The sequence below is a fragment of the Engystomops pustulosus genome, chromosome 2 (genome assembly GCF_040894005.1).
Source record: "Engystomops pustulosus chromosome 2, aEngPut4.maternal, whole genome shotgun sequence".
In the NCBI taxonomy this organism is placed as follows: domain Eukaryota; kingdom Metazoa; phylum Chordata; class Amphibia; order Anura; family Leptodactylidae; genus Engystomops; species Engystomops pustulosus.
The window spans coordinates 262,009,814-262,029,825 of record NC_092412.1 but is presented as its reverse complement, the minus strand read 5'-3'; positions in this window follow the sequence as shown (position 1 = coordinate 262,029,825).

The window sequence follows — 20,012 nt, the reverse complement described above, 5'->3', positions numbered from 1 at the left end:
CAGTAGTAAAGTGCAACCTGTGTGGGGAGGTCGGCCATCTCAGCGCCAACTGCGAGACAGTCAAGTGTAATCTGTGCGGTGAGATGGGCCACCCACACAAGGATTGCCCGGAGGCCTGGCATAACATCGCCAGGGATTTCTCTGATGACGAGATAGTACAGGAGGCAGACGCCTTAGAGGAGGAGGCCTTGATGTCAGGTCAAATACTAACTAGGCAGGAGGTACAGCAGGGGTCAGGTGATACTGCGCCAGAACCTCAGAGAGCAGTCCGCACTCAGCAGAATATGGAGGTTGTCACTCAGGACCAGCCTCAGGCAGCAGCCTCTATAACATCTACTACCGAATATGAGGAGGCCAAAAAGAACAAAAGAAAGAAAAAAGACAAATCCTCCCGTAAGCCTGAGACAGAGTATGGTGCAGGGTCTAAGACCATGAAAAAATCCAGTGGTGATGCCGGGGTCATGGTCCTTTCCAACAGATATGATGTCTTATCAGAGTCAGATGGAGATTTTGAGCGTGAGTTAGAACGCATCGATAATGAGTGTGACGGGGATACAGAAGACCCTCCGACAAAAAAGAAGCCCCCTTCTTCTGAAGCTGGAGACCCCCTGTCAGACATGGAGACTGGTGGTAGGCAGAGGGAATCTGACTCTGACTCATGATGATGGGGGTCGCTGCTCTGTTTTTCTGTTTCCTTATGATGGCTGGATTCTCTCTAAGAGTTGCTTCTAGCAATGTTAACAGTATTAAAGTAAGAAGGACCAGACACGCAGTATATGACCACCTGAGATATCTGGACGCTGATGTTATCTTCCTGCAGGAGACCCGTCTGACCACCTTAGGGCATCTCCGTGAGGCTGAGCGTGAGTGGCAGTCTGGTCCTTCTTAATGGTCACTGGCTGTGGAGCCGTACGCCGGGGTCGCCATACTGTTTAACACCACAGACGTGACGGTGCACAGGCTGACGGAGGTCGCTATGGGGAGGTGCCTGGTGCTAGAGGTGACCATCCATGGTAGGCGGCTCCGGCTGATCAACATCTATGGCCCACAGACAGTGACACAGAGAATCCAGCTGTTCCATGAGGTGAAACAATATCTATTTACCTCAATCCCTGTAGTAATGGCGGGTGATTTCAATGTTACCATGACATCGGGTGACAGGTCCTCAGGCAGAGCAGTGGTCAGAGACTCCAAAGTCCTAAAGAGCATCATATCACAGGCCCATTTATGTGATGTGTTTACCCTGGGTGGCAGGAAACCCAAGTACACCTACACATGTGCTGACAGGAGCAGTAGGATAGATATGGCGTTTGTGAGTCCCTCAGAGACTGTTAGTGGGATGAGCGAGAGAGTTGTCCCATATTCTGATCACCTGGCGTTATTTTTTTGTATGGGAGCCTCTAACCGCTCGGACATTGGTCGGGGGTTATGGAGGCTCAATTCTAGCATCCTGGATGATGTCTGTGTCCAGAATTGTGTTCACTCCCTTTTTCAGGACCAGCTCCAGAGAGTAGACTTCTACGACAATATATCTGACTGGTGGGAGAACGTCAAGGAGGAGATCCGGTCCCTCTTAAAGAGACTGTCAGTGAAGAAGGGTAAGAGTAAGTACAGCCAGTATCTCAAGCTGCGGAAAGAATTGGAGTCACTGTATTCGGCGGGAGGGGGGGACAAACAAAAGATTGACCGACTGAAATCTGAGATAAAGCAGTATCAGTACAGCCGCTACACGTCTCTTGTTGTAGAACGGGATTACGGGACTCTGGGGGTTCCAGATCCATATGAAAATTGCCGGGAACGTGTGGCAAAAAAATCGATCACAGGTCTCACTGACTCCCAGGGAGTTTTACAGGAATCTCGGGAGGGTATCCTGGGGGTGGTGAGATCCTACTATGCTGAGTTATTTCAGAAGAAGGTTTTGGATGAAGAGAAAATGGCTCAATTCTTGGAGGCAACTCCAGGCCCTGATACTAGAGATTTGGACTTTTCTCCTTTGACAGCAGGAATAACAGAGGAGGAGGTTAAAGAGGCCATTGATAAGTTACATCTGAAGAAGGCACCAGGTCCTGATGGTATAACATGTGAATTTTATAAGAAGTTCAGAGACCTCTTAGCCCCGATCCTTGTGGATGTATTTACAAATTGTCTAGAGAATCACCTGATGCCTCCATCCATGAGAGTGTCCTCCCTTATTCTGCTGTCCAAAGGTAAGGAGCCTAGTGACATCAAGAACTGGAGGCCGATCGCCCTCTTGAATGTCGACCGGAAGATTCTGGCAAAAATCCTCTTCTCTAGATTAGTCTGTTTGTCCCCGGCACTGTTGGCAGGCTCTCAGTACGGCACAGTAAGAGGGCGGAACATCTCTGGAGCAGTCATCTCGATAAGGGAGATGTTTGAGAGATGTAAAGCTCTGAGGTGTGGGAGATATGTTGTAGGTCTGGACCAGGCTAAAGCCTTTGACAGGGTTGATCACGATTATCTATGGGCCACTTTGTCAAAGTACGGTATTCCGGGACAATTTATAGATTGGCTGAGAACTTTATATAGAGAGGCGAAGAGCTTTCCTCTGATTAATGGTTGGCAGGGGGACACTTTTGAAGTAGAGGCGGGGGTGCGACAGGGCTGCCCCCTGAGTCCACTGCTGTATGTGTTTGCCATAGATTTGTTTCTGCGATCACTGCAGCGGTGTGATTTTCAGGGGGTGCCGGTCCCCCATTGCTTGCCTTTGAAGGTAGTCGCCTACGCGGATGATGTGACTGTGGTGATATCTGAACCTCGTGAGGTGGAGATGTTGTCTGCAGCCATCAGAAGTTACTCAGAGGCCTCCGGGTCTCTGGTCAACCTTGAGAAGAGTCAAGCTTTCTGGACATTGGACACTGCTCCTGGCTTTGATCTGCCACAGTTCGCCAAGGCCTCCACCCATATTAAGATCCTTGGGGTTAAATTCGGGAGGGAAGATAATGCCAAACTAAATTGGGAAGAGAAGTTGGATACCGGAAATGTAAAGGTTCAGCGATGGAAGAACTGGAGGCTGACCTATAGAGAAAGGGTTACTCTGATGAAGACTTACCTGGTCCCTGTCTTCCTCTACGTCTCTGTCGTCTTTCCTTTGCCAGAATCTTTCTCCGCTCGGCTCTTTAGCCTGTTCTTCCAGCTTTTATGGGGGAACAGGTTGAACCCAGTAAAAAGAGGGATCACCTACCTGCAGAGGAGAGAGGGTGGACTGGATATGTTAAATCCAAGGGTATTTTTTGACTCCATGTTTCTGAAAGTTAATTTTGGAAGCTTGGACTCAAATAATGGTCTCCTGTGGGTAAGTAGTGTCAGGGACTGGATATTGCCTTTTGCAGAGTCTTGGGTGCGAGGCGGCAGTCTCAAGAGGGGTCGGTGGACTCCTGGCTTCCTCCCCCAGTATCTGGAGTTTGGTCTCAGGTGTGTGAAAAAGTGGAGAATAGATAAGACCTATCTGGAGAGTAAGACCAGGAAGGACCTTTATATGAGTGTCTGTAGGACCTTTTATACTTTACAGCCAGCTCTGAGGGACTGCACAACGGCCACCCTGCAGGAGAGTCTGAAGCTCCTCAATAGTCCTAGGCTCCCTGCAAAACTATTCGACATTGCTTGGCTATCACTGCACGGGAAGCTTTTTGTTAGGGGTAATTTAAAGTTTTTAAGTGTCTCAGACCGTATGTGCCCCTTGGGTTGTCAGCAGGAGGAGACGATGCAGCACTTCATTACCGAGTGCCAGGGAGGGAGGCGGATATGGCAGGAGGTGTCCCGCAGGCTTAGGATACCTAGACTGCAGTCTCTGACCTACCCGGACATAATCTATGGGGTGACACCACAGGTAGCCGGCATCGACAGGGGGACCATGTACCTCATCATCACAGTAACTAAATACTACCACTGGCACACCAGGACCAGAGTGTCCGTCCATAATGAGTCCTTCCAGCCCATGACCGCAGTCACACAGATACTGTCAGAGCTGAGGTGGATCCAATCATTAGAGTTCAGGAAAAAGAGCCAGAACGTTCAGTTATGGAGGAACATAAATCTACAGTGATGGATCATATTCATGGAATTCTGTTTATTTATTTTTTTCCTTATTACCAGTGATGGACTTTTTAATTTGAAGTTACTCTAAATTCATTATTTTGCTGATGTGTTTAATCTCTGTTAAATAATTGTTTTATTTTTCATTCTGACAAGAATGTATTGTAAATTTTTGTTTGTTTTTACTAATAAAAATTGCCCCCTATGTACAGGAATATAACTACTATAATACTGCCCCCTATGTACAAGAATATAACTACTATAATACTGCCCCCTATGTACAGGAATATAACTACTATAATACTGCCCCCTATGTACAAGAATATAACTACTATAATACTGCCCCCTATGTACAGGAATATAACTACTATAATACTTCCCCCTATGTACAGGAATATAACTACTATAATACTGTCCCCTATGTACAGGAATATAACTACTATAACACTGCCCCCTGTGTACAGGAATATAACTACTATAACACTGCCCCCTATGTACAAGAATATAACTACTATAATACTGCCCCCTATGTACAGGAATATAACTACTATAATACTGCCCCCTATGTACAAGAATATAACTACTATAATACTGCCCCCTATGTACAGGAATATAACTACTATAATACTGCCCCCTATGTACAAGAATATAACTACTATAATACTGCCCCCTATGTACAGGAATATAACTACTATAATACTGCCCCCTATGTACAGGAATATAACTACTATAATACTGCCCCCTATGTACAGGAATATAACTACTATAATACTGCCCCCTATGTACAGGAATATAACTACTATAATACTGCCCCCTATGTACAGGAATATAACTACTATAATACTGCCCCCTATGTACAGGAATATAACTACTATAATACTGCCCCCTATGTACAGGAATATAACTACTATAATACTGCCCCCTATGTACAAGAATATAACTACTATAATACTGCCCCCTATGTACAAGAATATAACTACTATAATACTGCCCCCTATGTACAGGAATATAACTACTATAATACTACCCCCTATGTACAGGAATATAACTACTATAATACTGCCCCCTATGTACAGGGATATAACTACTATAATACTGCCCCCTATGTACAAGAATATAACTACTATAATACTGCCCCCTATGTACAGGAAAATAAAAACTATAATACTGCCCCCTATGTACAGGAATATAACTACTATAATACTGCCCCCTATGTACAGGAATATAACTACTATAATACTGCCCCCTATGTACAAGAATATAACTACTATAATACTGCCCCCTATGTACAAGAATATAACTACTATAATACTGCCCCCATGTACAGGAATATAACTACTATAATACTGCCCCCTATGTACAGGAATATAACTACTATAATACTGCCCCCTATGTACAAGAATATAACTACTATAATACTGCCCCCTATGTACAGGAATATAACTACTATAATACTGCCCCCTATGTACAAGAATATACCTACTATAATACTGCCCCCTATGTACAAGAATATAACTACTATAATACTGCCCCCTATGTACAGGAATATAACTACTATAATACTGCCCCCTATGTACAAGAATATAACTACTATAATACTGCCCCCTATGTACAAGAATATAACTACTATAATACTGCCCCCTATGTACAAGAATATAACTACTATAATACTGCCCCCTATGTACAAGAATATAACTACTACAATACTGCCTCCTATGTACAGGAATATAACTACTATAATACTGCCCCCTATGTACAGGAATATAACTACTATAATACTGCCCTCTATGTACAGGAATATAACTACTATAATACTGCCCTCTATGTACAGGAATATAACTACTATAATACTGCCCCCTATGTACAAGAATATAACTACTATAATACTGCCCCCTATGTACAGGAATATAACTACTATAATACTGCCCCTATGTACAAGAATATAACTACTATAATACTGCCCCCTATGTACAAGAATATAACTACTATAATACTGCCCCCTATGTACAAGAATATAACTACTATAATACTGCTCCCTATGTGCAAGAATATAACTACTATAATACTGTCCTCTATGTACAAGAATATAACTACTATAATACTGCCCCCTATGTACAAGAATATAACTACTATAATACTGCCCCCTATGTACAAGAATATAACTACTATAATACTGCCCCCTATGTACAAGAATATAACTACTATAATACTGCCCTCTATGTACAAGAATATAACTACTATAATACTGCCCCCTATGTACAAGAATATAACTACTATAATACTCCCCCTATGTACAGGGATATAACTACTATAATACTGCCCCCTATGTACAGGGATATAACTACTATAATACTGCCCCTATGTACAAGAATATAACTACTATAATACTGCCCCTATGTACAAGAATATAACTACTATAATACTGCCCCCTATGTACAAGAATATAACTACTATAATACTGCCCCCTATGTACGAGAATATAACTACTATAATACTGCCCCCTATGTACAGGAATATAACTACTATAATACTGCCCCCTATGTACAGGAATATAACTACTATAATACTGCCCCCTATGTACAGGAATATAACTACTATAATACTGCCCCCTTGCTGGGAGGTTGTGTGTGAGCAGAGCTCCTGAGTCTCCTGATGCCTGGAGACAGCCCAGGGCGGGGCCACCCTGGGTGGGGAACTTCCCCAAGCAAGGCCCAGGCTTCCAGGCCTACACCGGGAGAAATCTCCCTCACTAATTCTGATGGGGATGTAAATCCCAGAGTTAGCCGCCAGCAGAGCAGCAGCCAGTTTGTGAGTGACGTTAATGTTATGAAGAAAGAAGAAAAGAAATTGAGTGAAAGTGAAGGCAGATCCCAGCCCGGACAGCATGGAGGAGCACAGATAATGAAGCAGCTGAGTACAGGTCAGGCAGCAGGTGCACAGCCCCCCACTCCTGCACCCAGACAGCGGAGAAGATCTCTGGAAAGACAAACCCTGCAAGAAAACCTGCAGCAGAGAGAGGTTGTGTCCAGCATGGCCTGCACAGGCCGCACCAGGTCAGCAGCAAAGCCGCAGAGTGTCTCTGCACAGAGTGATCCAGCCTCAGTCTCAGGCCCGGCCATTACAGGCAGCAAACCTGAGAAGCCAAGGCAGGAGATGGTTACACCCAGGCAGCCTGGAGGACTACAGCAACCAGCACGGCAGGTGAAAGAGACCACCCGAGCGCCTGAGCTGCAGATGGCGGAGGAGATCCCGGCACTGGTAAGGAGGATGGGGGAGCTAAGTCACCACAAGCAGATGCTGCAGATGCAGATAGACTGTATGTATAGCCTGAGGACTGCGCACCCAGAGAGCAGCGCCCTGTATAATAGTAAGCTGCAGGCGCTAAGTAAGGAGCTGGCGGTGGTGGTCAGGGACATGGACTGTGTTCTGGAGAGGATGGGACCCCTGGCCGAGTCCTATAAGAACAGGGAGCGCTTTGCCCAGCAGAAGCAGAGCTGTAACCCTGGACCCCGGGCCCCTGCAGCACAAGCAGGACTTGATGCACCCCACAAAGTGTCACCCCAAGTATTGAAACCTGCAAGTTTCTCATTCCAGAAGGGACAGACACAAGAGCAGCCGCAGATCCCCGCAGCAGGCCTGAATAAAAATGCTGTAGTACCACAGGTCCCAGCAGAGACTGTGCAGCAAGACAGTGGACTTCCATCCATGCGTCATGGTGATGCGGTGACCCAGAATTGTGCTGTAGTGACAGAGACTGGGGACATTGCTGGACGTATTGATGTGGCTGAGGGGTTGGGGGATGGAGGGGACCCTCAGTCTATCTGGGAGGTGCAGCCACCGGTGGATGGGGGGCAGGGGGTTGTACAGGATGATGTGTGTGACTTCCCCCCTTTAACATCGAGCCCCCCAGATGAGTCAGGTTCCTCTACTTCAGACCCTCCGCCCAATACCCAGAGTGAGCCCCGTCAGGAGCCTCCTAAAAACGCCTGGAGCCGCGGCGCTCCCTCCTTCACCTCTGGCGCACACTACTCAGGGCAGGCGTTTAAGAGGAGGAACGTGGTGCGCTTTAAGATCAGAGGCGCTAAGGAAGATCTCCCGGATAGGAGGTTTGTGGTCCGGGATCTCCTGTGCGGCCAAATGGGGTTCTCCCCAGATGACATCCTGGCGGTCATAAACCTTCCAGACAGACAGGGCTATGATGTCAGCTTCAAGCTCATGTCTAGTCTGGACAGGTTCTGGGATAAACTCCCCCGGTTCGGGGACACCGATGGCTGGTGTAAATTCACGTTTGTCCCCATATCCAGGCCAGGTACCGTAGTGGTGAATATCATCTTTTGGAACGAGTCGGTTCCTCCTCAGGACATTCTGGTGTGGCTCAGGCGCCATTGTGATCTTGTGTCTGACCTCACCAAGAATAGAGACGCCGACGGTATCTGGACTGGAGGGTGGAAGGTTCTAGTAAAGCTGAGACAGTACAATAACATCACCCTACACCTCCCTAACTCCTTCTTCATTGGTAGAGAGAAAGGCGTCTGTTTCTACCCAGGGCAGCCACGGAAGTGCTTCAGATGTGGTAAGATCGGGCATGTGGCTAAAATATGTACAGTGGTAAAATGTAATCTGTGCGGGGAGGTCGGCCATCTCAGTGCCAGCTGTGAGAAGGTCAAGTGTAATCTATGTGGTGAGATGGGCCACCCACACAAGGATTGCCCGGAGGCCTGGCATAACATTGCTAGAGACTTCTCAGATGATGAGATAGTCCAGGAGGCAGACGCCTTAGAGGAGGAGGCCATGCTGTCAGGACAAATTCTGACTAGGCGGGAAGTACAACAGGGCTCAGGTAAAACTGCTCAAGAACCTCAGCGGTCAGGGAGCACTCAGGGGAGTATGGAGGTTGTCATCCAGGAGCAGCCTCAGGCAGCCACCTCTGTAGCACCTGGTGATTATGAGGAGGTAAAGAAGAAAAAAAGAAAGAAAAAAGACAAATCCTCCCGTAAGCCTGAGGAGTACAGTGCGGAGCCTAAGACCAGGAGGAAGTCCAGTGGTGATACTGGGGTCATGGTCCTTGGCAACCGGTTTGATGCTCTGTCAGAGTCAGATGGGGATTATGAGCGAGAGCTGGAACGTATTGACAATGAGTGTGAGGTGGACATAGGGGACCCCCCAACTAAAAAGAAGCCCCCTCCTGAAGATACCGCTGTGGAGTCAGACATGGAGACAGGTGGTAGACAGGGGGAGGATGACTCTGACATATGATGATGGGGGTCACTGCTCTGCTCTTTATCATTGTAATGGCTGGGTTCTCTCTAAAAGTTGCTTCCAGCAACGTCAACAGCATTAAAGTAAGAAGGACCAGACACGCTGTATATGACCACCTAAGATATCTGGGCGCTGATGTCATCTTCCTGCAGGAGACCCGTCTGACCACCTTGGGGCATCTCCGTGAGGCTGAGCGTGAGTGGCGGTCTGGTCCTTCTTACTGGTCACTGGCTGTGGAGCCGTACGCCGGGGTCGCCATACTGTTTAACACCACAGACGTGACGGTGCACAGGCTGACGGAGGTCGCTATGGGGAGGTGCCTGGTGCTAGAGGTGACCATCCATGGTAGGCGGCTCCGGCTGATTAACATCTATGGCCCACAGACAGTGACAGAGAGAATCCAGCTGTTCAATGAGGTGAAGCAGTATCTTTTTACCTCTATCCCTGTGATAATGGCGGGTGATTTCAATGTTACCATGACATCAGGTGACAGGTCCTCGGGCAGAGCAGTGGTCAGAGACTCCAAAGTCCTAAAGAGCATCATATCACAGGCCGATCTATGTGATGTATTCACCCTGGATGGTAGGACACCTAAGTACACCTACTCCTGTGCTGACAGACACAGCAGGATCGATATGGCTTTTGTGAGTCCCTCGGAGACTGTTAGTGGGATGAGCGAGAGAGTCGTCCCATATTCTGATCACCTGGCGTTATTTTTTTGTATGGGAGCCTCTAACCACTCGGACATTGGTCGGGGGTTATGGAGGTTCAATTCTAGCATCCTGGATGATGTATATGTCCAGAATTGTATCCACTCCCTTTTTCAGGACCAGCTCCAGAGACAGGACTTCTATGATAACATATCTGACTGGTGGGAGAACGTCAAGGAGGAGATCAGGTCCCTCTTGAAGAGACTGTCAGTGAAGAAGGGTAAGAGTAAGTACAGCCAGTATCTCAAGCTGCGGAGAGAATTGGAGTCACTGTATTCGGCGGGAGGGGGGGACAAACAGAAAATTGACCGACTGAAGTCTGAAATAAAGCAGTATCAGTACAGCCGCTACACGTCCCTGGTGATCGAGAGAGATTACGGAAAACTGGGTGTTCCCGATCCGTATGAAAATTGCCGGGAACGTGTGGCCAAGAAATCGATAACAGGTCTCACTGACTCCCAGGGAGTTTTACAGGAATCTCGGGAGGGTATCCTGGGGGTGGTGAGATCCTACTATGCTGAGTTATTTCAGAGGAAGGTTTTGGATAAAGAGAAAATGGCTCAATTCTTGGAGACAACTCCAGGCCCTGATACTAAAGATTTGGACTTTTCTCCTTTGACAGCAGGAATAACAGAGGAGGAGGTTAAAGAGGCCATTGATAAGTTACATCTGAAGAAGGCACCAGGTCCTGATGGAATAACATGTGAATTCTATAAGAAATTTAGAGACTTCTTGGCTCCAATCCTTGTGGATGTGTTTACTAATTGTTTAGAAAATCACCTGATGCCTCCATCTATGAGAGTGTCCTCCCTTATTCTGCTGTCCAAAGGTAAGGAGCCTAGTGACATCAAGAACTGGAGGCCGATCGCCCTCTTGAATGTCGACCGGAAGATTCTGGCAAAGATTCTGTTTTCTAGGTTAGTCTGTTTGTCCCCGGCACTGTTGGCAGGCTCTCAGTACGGCACAGTAAGAGGGCGGAACATCTCTGGAGCAGTCCTCTCGATAAGGGAGATGTTTGAGAGATGTAAAGCTCTGAGGTGTGGGAGATATGTTGTAGGTCTGGACCAGGCTAAAGCCTTTGACAGGGTTGATCACGATTATCTATGGGCCACTTTGTCAAAGTACGGTATTCCGGGACAATTTATAGATTGGCTGAAAACTTTGTACAGAGAGGCGAAGAGCTTTCCTCTGATCAATGGTTGGCAGGGGGACACTTTTGAAGTAGAGGCCGGGGTGCGACAGGGCTGCCCCCTGAGTCCACTGCTGTATGTGTTTGCCATAGACTTGTTTCTGCGATCACTGCAGTGGTGCGATTTTCGGGGGGTTCCGGTCCCCCGGTGCTTGCCTTTGAAGGTAGTCGCCTACGCGGATGATGTGACTGTGGTGATATCTGAACCTCGTGAGGTGGAGATGTTATCTGCAGCCATCAGAAGCTACTCAGAGGCCTCCGGGTCTCTGGTTAACCTTGAGAAGAGTCAAGCTTTCTGGACATTGGATACTGCTCCTGGCTTTGATCTGCCACAATTCGCCAAGGCCTCCACCCATATTAAGATCCTTGGGGTGAAATTTGGGAGGGAAGATAATGCCAAGCTAAATTGGGAAGAGAAGTTGGAAGCCGGAAATGCAAAGGTTCAGCGATGGAAGAACTGGAGGCTGACCTATAGAGAAAGGGTTACTCTGATGAAGACTTACCTGGTCCCTGTCTTCCTCTACGTCTCTGTCGTCTTTCCTTTGCCAGAATCTTTCTCCGCTAGGCTCTTTAGCCTGTTCTTCCAGCTTTTGTGGGGGAACAGGCTGAACCCAGTAAAAAGAGGGATCACCTACCTGCAGAGGAGAGAGGGTGGACTGGATATGTTAAATCCAAGGGTGTTCTTTGACTCCATGTTTCTGAAAGTTAATTTTGGTTGCCTGGACTCAAACAATGATCTCCTGTGGGTAAGTAGTGTCAGGGACTGGATATTGCCTTTTGCAGAGTCTTGGGTGCGAGGCGGCAGTCTCAAGAGGGGCCGATGGACTCCTGGCTTCCTCCCCCAGTACCTGGAGTATGGTCTCAGGTGCATGAAAAAGTGGAGGCTAGACAAAACATTATTGGAGAGTAAGACCAGGAGGGATCTCTATACCAGTGTCTGTAGGACCTTTTATTCGTTACAGCCAGCTCTGAGGGACTGCACAACGGCCACCCTGCAGGAGAGTCTGAAGTTCCTTAATGGACCGAGGCTTCCAGCCAAATTCTTTGACATCGCCTGGTTGTCTCTGCATGGGAAGCTTTTTGTTAGAGGAAATTTAAAATTCCTGAGTCTTTCTGATCGTTTGTGCCCCTTAGGATGTCAGCAGGAGGAGACCATGGAGCACTTTACCACCGAGTGCCCGGGAGGGAGGCGGATATGGCAGGAGGTGTCCCGCAGGCTGAATATACCACGTCTACAGTCCCTTAGATACCCTGAGATCATCTATGGGGTAACACCACATATAACGGACATTGACCGGGGGACCATGTACCTCATTATCACCATCATTAAGTATTATCACTGGCACAACAGGACCCGAGTCTCCATCCACAGCGAGACCTTCCACCACGTGGCCGCAGTCACACTTATTATGTCTGAGCTCAGGTGGATCAGATCCATAGAGATTGGGAAAAGTGATGGGAATAGAAAGTTTTGGAGGAACATAAGTCTATACTGATTGATCATGTTATTTTGTTTATTTCTGACTTTTTTCCCCTTAAACCAGTGATGGACATTTAAGTTATTATAAATGGAATTATGATTTCTTGTAAATTCTGATAAGAATGTAAAATGTATTTTGTTTGTTTTTTACTAATAAAAATTGCCCCCTATGTACAAGAATATAACTACTATAATACTGCCCCCTATGTACAAGAATATAACTACTATAATACTGCCCCCTATGTACAAGAATATAACTACTATAATACTGCCTCCTATGTACGGGGATATAACTACTATAATACTGCCCCCTATGTACAAGAATATAACTACTATAATGCTGCCTCCTATGTACAGGTATATAACTACTATAATACTGCCCCCTATGTACGAGAATATAACTACTATAATACTGCCCCCTATGTACAGGAATATAACTACTATAATACTGCCCCCTATGTACAGGAATATAACTACTATAATACTGCCCCCTATGTACAAGAATATAACTACTATAATACTGCCCCCTATGTACAAGAATATAACTACTATAATACTGCCCCCTATGTACAAGAATATAACTACTATAATACTGCCTCCTATGTACGGGGATATAACTACTATAATACTGCCCCCTATGTACAAGAATATAACTACTATAATACTGCCTCCTATGTACATGTATATAACTACTATAATACCGCCCCCTATGTACAGGAATATAACTACTATAATACTGCCCCCTATGTACAGGAATATAACTGCTATAATACTGCCCCCTATGTACAAGAATATAACTACAATAATACTGTCCCTATGTACAGGAATATAACTACTATAATACTGCCCCCTATGTACAGGAATATAACTACTATAATACTGCCCCTATGTACAGGAATATAACTACTATAATACTGCCCCCTATGTACAGGAATATAACTACTATAATACCGCCCCCTATGTACAGGAATATAACTACTATAATACTGCCCCCTATGTACAGGAATATAACTGCTATAATACTGCCCCCTATGTACAAGAATATAACTACAATAATACTGTCCCTATGTACAGGAATATAACTACTATAATACTGCCCCCTATGTACAGGAATATAACTACTATAATACTGCCCCTATGTACAGGAATATAACTACTATAATACTGCCTCCTATGTACAGGGATATAACTACTATAATACTGCCCCTATGTACAGGAATATAACTACTATAATACTGCCCCCTATGTACAGGGATATAACTACTATAATACTGCCCCCTATGTACAAGAATATAACTACTATAATACTGCCCCCCTATGTACAGGGATTTAACTACTATAATACTGCCCCCTATGTACAGGAATATAACTACTATAATACTGCCCCCTATGTACAGGAATATAACTACTATAATACTGCCCCCTATGTACAGGGATATAACTACTATAATACTGCCCCCTATGTACAAGAATATAACTACTATAATACTGCCCCCTATGTACAGGAATATAACTACTATAATACTGCCCCCTATGTACAGGAATATAACTACTATAATACTGCCCCCTATGTACAAGAATATAACTACTATAATACTCCCCCTATGTACAGGGATATAACTACTATAATACTGCCCCCTATGTACAGGGATATAACTACTATAATACTGCCCCTATGTACAAGAATATAACTACTATAATACTGCCCCTATGTACAAGAATATAACTACTATAATACTGCCCCCTATGTACAAGAATATAACTACTATAATACTGCCCCCTATGTACAAGAATATAACTACTATAATACTGCCCCCTATGTACAAGAATATAACTACTATAATACTGCCTCCTATGTACGGGGATATAACTACTATAATACTGCCCCCTATGTACAAGAATATAACTACTATAATACTGCCTCCTATGTACAAGAATATAACTACTATAATACTGCCTCCTATGTACAGGGATATAACTACTATAATACTGCCCCCTATGTACAGGGATATAACTACTATAATACTGCCCCTATGTACAAGAATATAACTACTATAATACTGCCCCTATGTACAAGAATATAACTACTATAATACTGCCCCCTATGTACAAGAATATAACTACTATAATACTGCCCCCTATGTACAAGAATATAACTACTATAATACTGCCCCCTATGTACAAGAATATAACTACTATAATACTGCCTCCTATGTACGGGGATATAACTACTATAATACTGCCCCCTATGTACAAGAATATAACTACTATAATACTGCCTCCTATGTACATGTATATAACTACTATAATACCGCCCCCTATGTACAGGAATATAACTACTATAATACTGCCCCCTATGTACAGGAATATAACTGCTATAATACTGCCCCCTATGTACAAGAATATAACTACAATAATACTGTCCCTATGTACAGGAATATAACTACTATAATACTGCCCCCTATGTACAGGAATATAACTACTATAATACTGCCCCTATGTACAGGAATATAACTACTATAATACTGCCCCCTATGTACAGGAATATAACTACTATAATACCGCCCCCTATGTACAGGAATATAACTACTATAATACTGCCCCCTATGTACAGGAATATAACTGCTATAATACTGCCCCCTATGTACAAGAATATAACTACAATAATACTGTCCCTATGTACAGGAATATAACTACTATAATACTGCCCCCTATGTACAGGAATATAACTACTATAATACTGCCCCTATGTACAGGAATATAACTACTATAATACTGCCTCCTATGTACAGGGATATAACTACTATAATACTGCCCCTATGTACAGGAATATAACTACTATAATACTGCCCCCTATGTACAGGGATATAACTTCTATAATACTGCCCCCTATGTACAAGAATATAACTACTATAATACTGCCCCCCTATGTACAGGGATTTAACTACTATAATACTGCCCCCTATGTACAGGAATATAACTACTATAATACTGCCCCCTATGTACAGGAATATAACTACTATAATACTGCCCCCTATGTACAAGAATATAACTACTATAATACTGCCCCTATGTACAGGAATATAACTACTATAATACTGCCCCCTATGTACAGGAATATAACTACTATAATACTGCCCCCTATGTACAGGAATATAACTACTATAATACTGCCCCCTATGTACAGGAATATAACTACTATAATACTGCCCCCTATGTACAGGAATATAACTGCTATAATACTGCCCCCTATGTACAAGAATATAACTACTATAATACTGCCCCCTATGTACAGGAATATAACTACTATAATACTGCCCCCTATGTACAGGGATATAACTACTATAATACTGCCCCCTATGTACAAGAATATAACTACTATAATACTGCCCCCTATGTACAGGAATATAACTACTATAATACTGCCCCCTATGTACAGGAATATAACTACTATAATACTGCCCCCTATGTACAGGGATATAACTACTATAATACTGCCCCCTATGTACAAGAATATAACTACTATAATACTATCCCCTATGTACAGGGATATAACTACTATAATACTGCCCCCTATGTACAGGAGTATAACTACTATAATACTGCCTCCTATGTACAGGGATATAACTACTATAATACTGCCCCCTATGTACAAGAATATAACTACTATAATAATGCCCCCTATGTACAGGAATATAACTACTATAATACTGCCCCCTATGTACAAGAATATAACTACTATAATACTGCCCCCTATGTACAGGGATATAACTACTATAATACTGCCCCCTATGTACAGGAATATAACTACTATAATACTGCCCCCTATGTACAGGAATATAACTACTATAATACTACCCCTATGTACAAGAATATAACTACTATAATACTGCCCCCTATGTACAAGAATATAACTACTATAATACTGCCCCCTATGTACAAGAATATAACTACTATAATACTGCCCCCTATGTACAGGGATATAACTACTATAATACTGCCCCCTATGTACAGGAATATAACTACTATAATACTGCCTCCTATGTACAAGAATATAACTACTATAATACTGCCCCCTATGTACAGGAATATAACTACTATAATACTGCCCCCTATGTACAGGAATATAACTACTATAATACTGCCCCCTATGTACAGGAATATAACTACTATAATACTGCCCCCTATGTACAAGAATATAACTACTATAATACTGCCCCCTATGTGCAAGAATATTAGCTCTACCCTAGATGGAAATGTCCGGCGTCTCTCAGAGGCCACACGTGGGAAGTGTATCTCTTGGTGAGAGATCGTTGACGACTAGACAAGTCTGACCCAGGAGAAAGACCTTCATGACCTTCACACGGTGGATGCCATTGTCGTATGTCTTATCGGTGAGCATGTAATACTGCCCCATGTGGGGGAGACAAGTATTACACCACTGGATGGCAGTGAGAGGGAACATTGTTATAACGATGTTTTCTGTCAGCAACAGGAGAAGGTCCTGGACCAATCACTCAAGGTCATCTTCAAGGAGAAGCTTGCCCAGTGTTGGCCAGAGATGGAGGATAAGAGTCTAGGCTTGGCTCCTCCTTGGATACCAGGCAATTGTTTTTTCTTCTGGGGTAATTGGGTTTTTGGAGAGGGGTGATATTTCCCATTGCAGATGTGAGACCTGAGATCTGAGCCTTTAGATTGATCTCTCCTCCTGCTCAGTCCTATTTGTGGAAGGGCAACACAGGTGATGGTGGAGGTGGTCGCTGACCACAAGTGAGGACATTCATGATCTGTGTGATTGACCTGCAGGAAGAGGGCATCCCCCATGTGTGATCGACCATGGGTAGAGCAGCAAAAACCTGGTGACATCATGTGGACCTTCTACTACTGGTGACATCATGTGGACCTTCTACTACTGGTGACATCATATGGACCTTCTACTACTGGTGACATCATGTGGACCTTCTACTACTGGTGACATCATATGGACCTTCTACTACTGGTGACATCATGTGGACCTTCTACTACTGGTGACATCATGTGGACCTTCTACTACTGGTGACATCATGTGGCCCTACTACTACTACTACTGGTGACATCATGTGGACCTTCTACTACTGGTGACATCATGTGGCCCTACTACTACTACTACTGGTGACATCATGTGGCCCTACTACTAATGGTGACATCATGTGGACCTTCTACTACTGGTGACATCATGTGGCCCTACTACTACTACTACTGGTGACATCATGTGGCCCTACTACTACTACTACTGGTGACATCATGTGGCCCTACTACTACTGGTGACATCATGTGGCCCTACTACTACTACTACTGGTGACATCATGTGGACCTTCTACTGCTGGTGACATCATGTGGCCCTACTACTACTACTACTGGTGACATCATGTGGACCTTCTACTGCTGGTGACATCATGTGGCCCTACTACTACTGGTGACATCATGTGGCCCTACTACTACTACTACTGGTGACATCATGTGGACCTTCTACTACTGGTGACATCATGTGGACCTTCTACTACTGGTGACATCATGTGGCCCTACTACTACTACTACTGGTGACATCATGTGGACCTTCTACGGCTGGTAACATCATGTGGACCTTCTACTAATGGTGACATCATGTGGCCCTACTACTACTACTACTGGTGACATCATGTGGACCTACTACTACTACTACTGGTGACATCATGTGGACCTTCTACTACTACTACTGGTGACATCATGTGGACCTTCTACTAATGGTGACATCATGTGGACCTTCTACTACTGGTGACATCATGTGGCCCTACTTCTACTACTACTGGTGACATCATGTGGACCTTCTACTACTACTACTGGTGACATCATGTGGCCCTACTACTACTACTACTGGTGACATCATGTGGACCTTCTACTACTGCTGACATCATGTGGCCCTACTACTACTACTACTGCTGACATCATGTGGACCTTCTACTACTACTACTGGTGACATCATGTGGACCTTCTACTACTGGTGACATCATGTGGACCTTCTACTAATGGTGACATCATGTGGACCTTCTACTGCTGCTGACATCATGTGGACCTTCTACTACTACTACTACTACTGGTGACATCATGTGGACCTTCTACTACTGCTGACATCATGTGGCCCTACTACTACTACTACTACTGGTGACATCATGTGGACCTTCTACTACTACTACTACTACTGGTGACATCATGTGGACCTTCTACTACTGCTGACATCATGTGGCCCTACTACTACTACTACTACTGGTGACATCATGTGGACCTTCTACTACTACTACTACTGCTGACATCATGTGGACCTTCTACTACTACTACTACTGGTGACATCATGTGGACCTTCTACTAAGGGAGACATCATGTGGACCTTCTACTGCTGCTGACATCATGTGGACCTTCTACTACTGGTGACATCATGTGGCCCTACTACTACTACAACTGGTGACATCATGTGGCCCTACTACTACTACTACTGGTGACATCATGTGGCCCTACTACTACTACTACTGGTGACATCATGTGGCTCTTCTACTACTACTACTACTGGTGACATCATGTGGCCCTACTACTACTACTACTGGTGACATCATGTGGCCCTACTACTACTACTGGTGACATCATGTGGACCTTCTATTACTACTACTGGTGACATCATGTGGCCCTACTACTACTACTACTGGTGACATCATGTGGCCCTACTACTACTACTACTGGTGACATCATGCGGACCTTCTACTACTACTACTGGTGACATCATGTGGCCCTACTACTACTACTACTGGTGACATCATGTGGACCTTCTACTACTACTACTGGTGACATCATGTGGCCCTACTACTACTACTACTGGTGACATCATGTGGCCCTACTACTACTACTACTGGTGACATCATGTGGACCTTCTACTACTACTACTACTGGTGACATCATGTGGACCTTCTACTACTACTACTGGTGACATCATGTGGCCCTACTACTACTACTACTGGTGACATCATGTGGCCCTACTACTACTACTACTGGTGACATCATGTGGACCTTCTACTACTACTACTGGTGACATCATGTGGACCTTCTACTACTACTACTGGTGGCATCATGTGGCCCTACTACTACTACTACTGGTGACATCATGTGGCCCTACTACTACTACTACTGGTGACATCATGTGGACCTTCTACTTATGGTGACATCATGTGGACCTTCTACTGCTGCTGACATCATGTGGCCCTACTACTACTGCTGACATCATGTGGCCCTCCTACTACTACTACTACTGGTGACA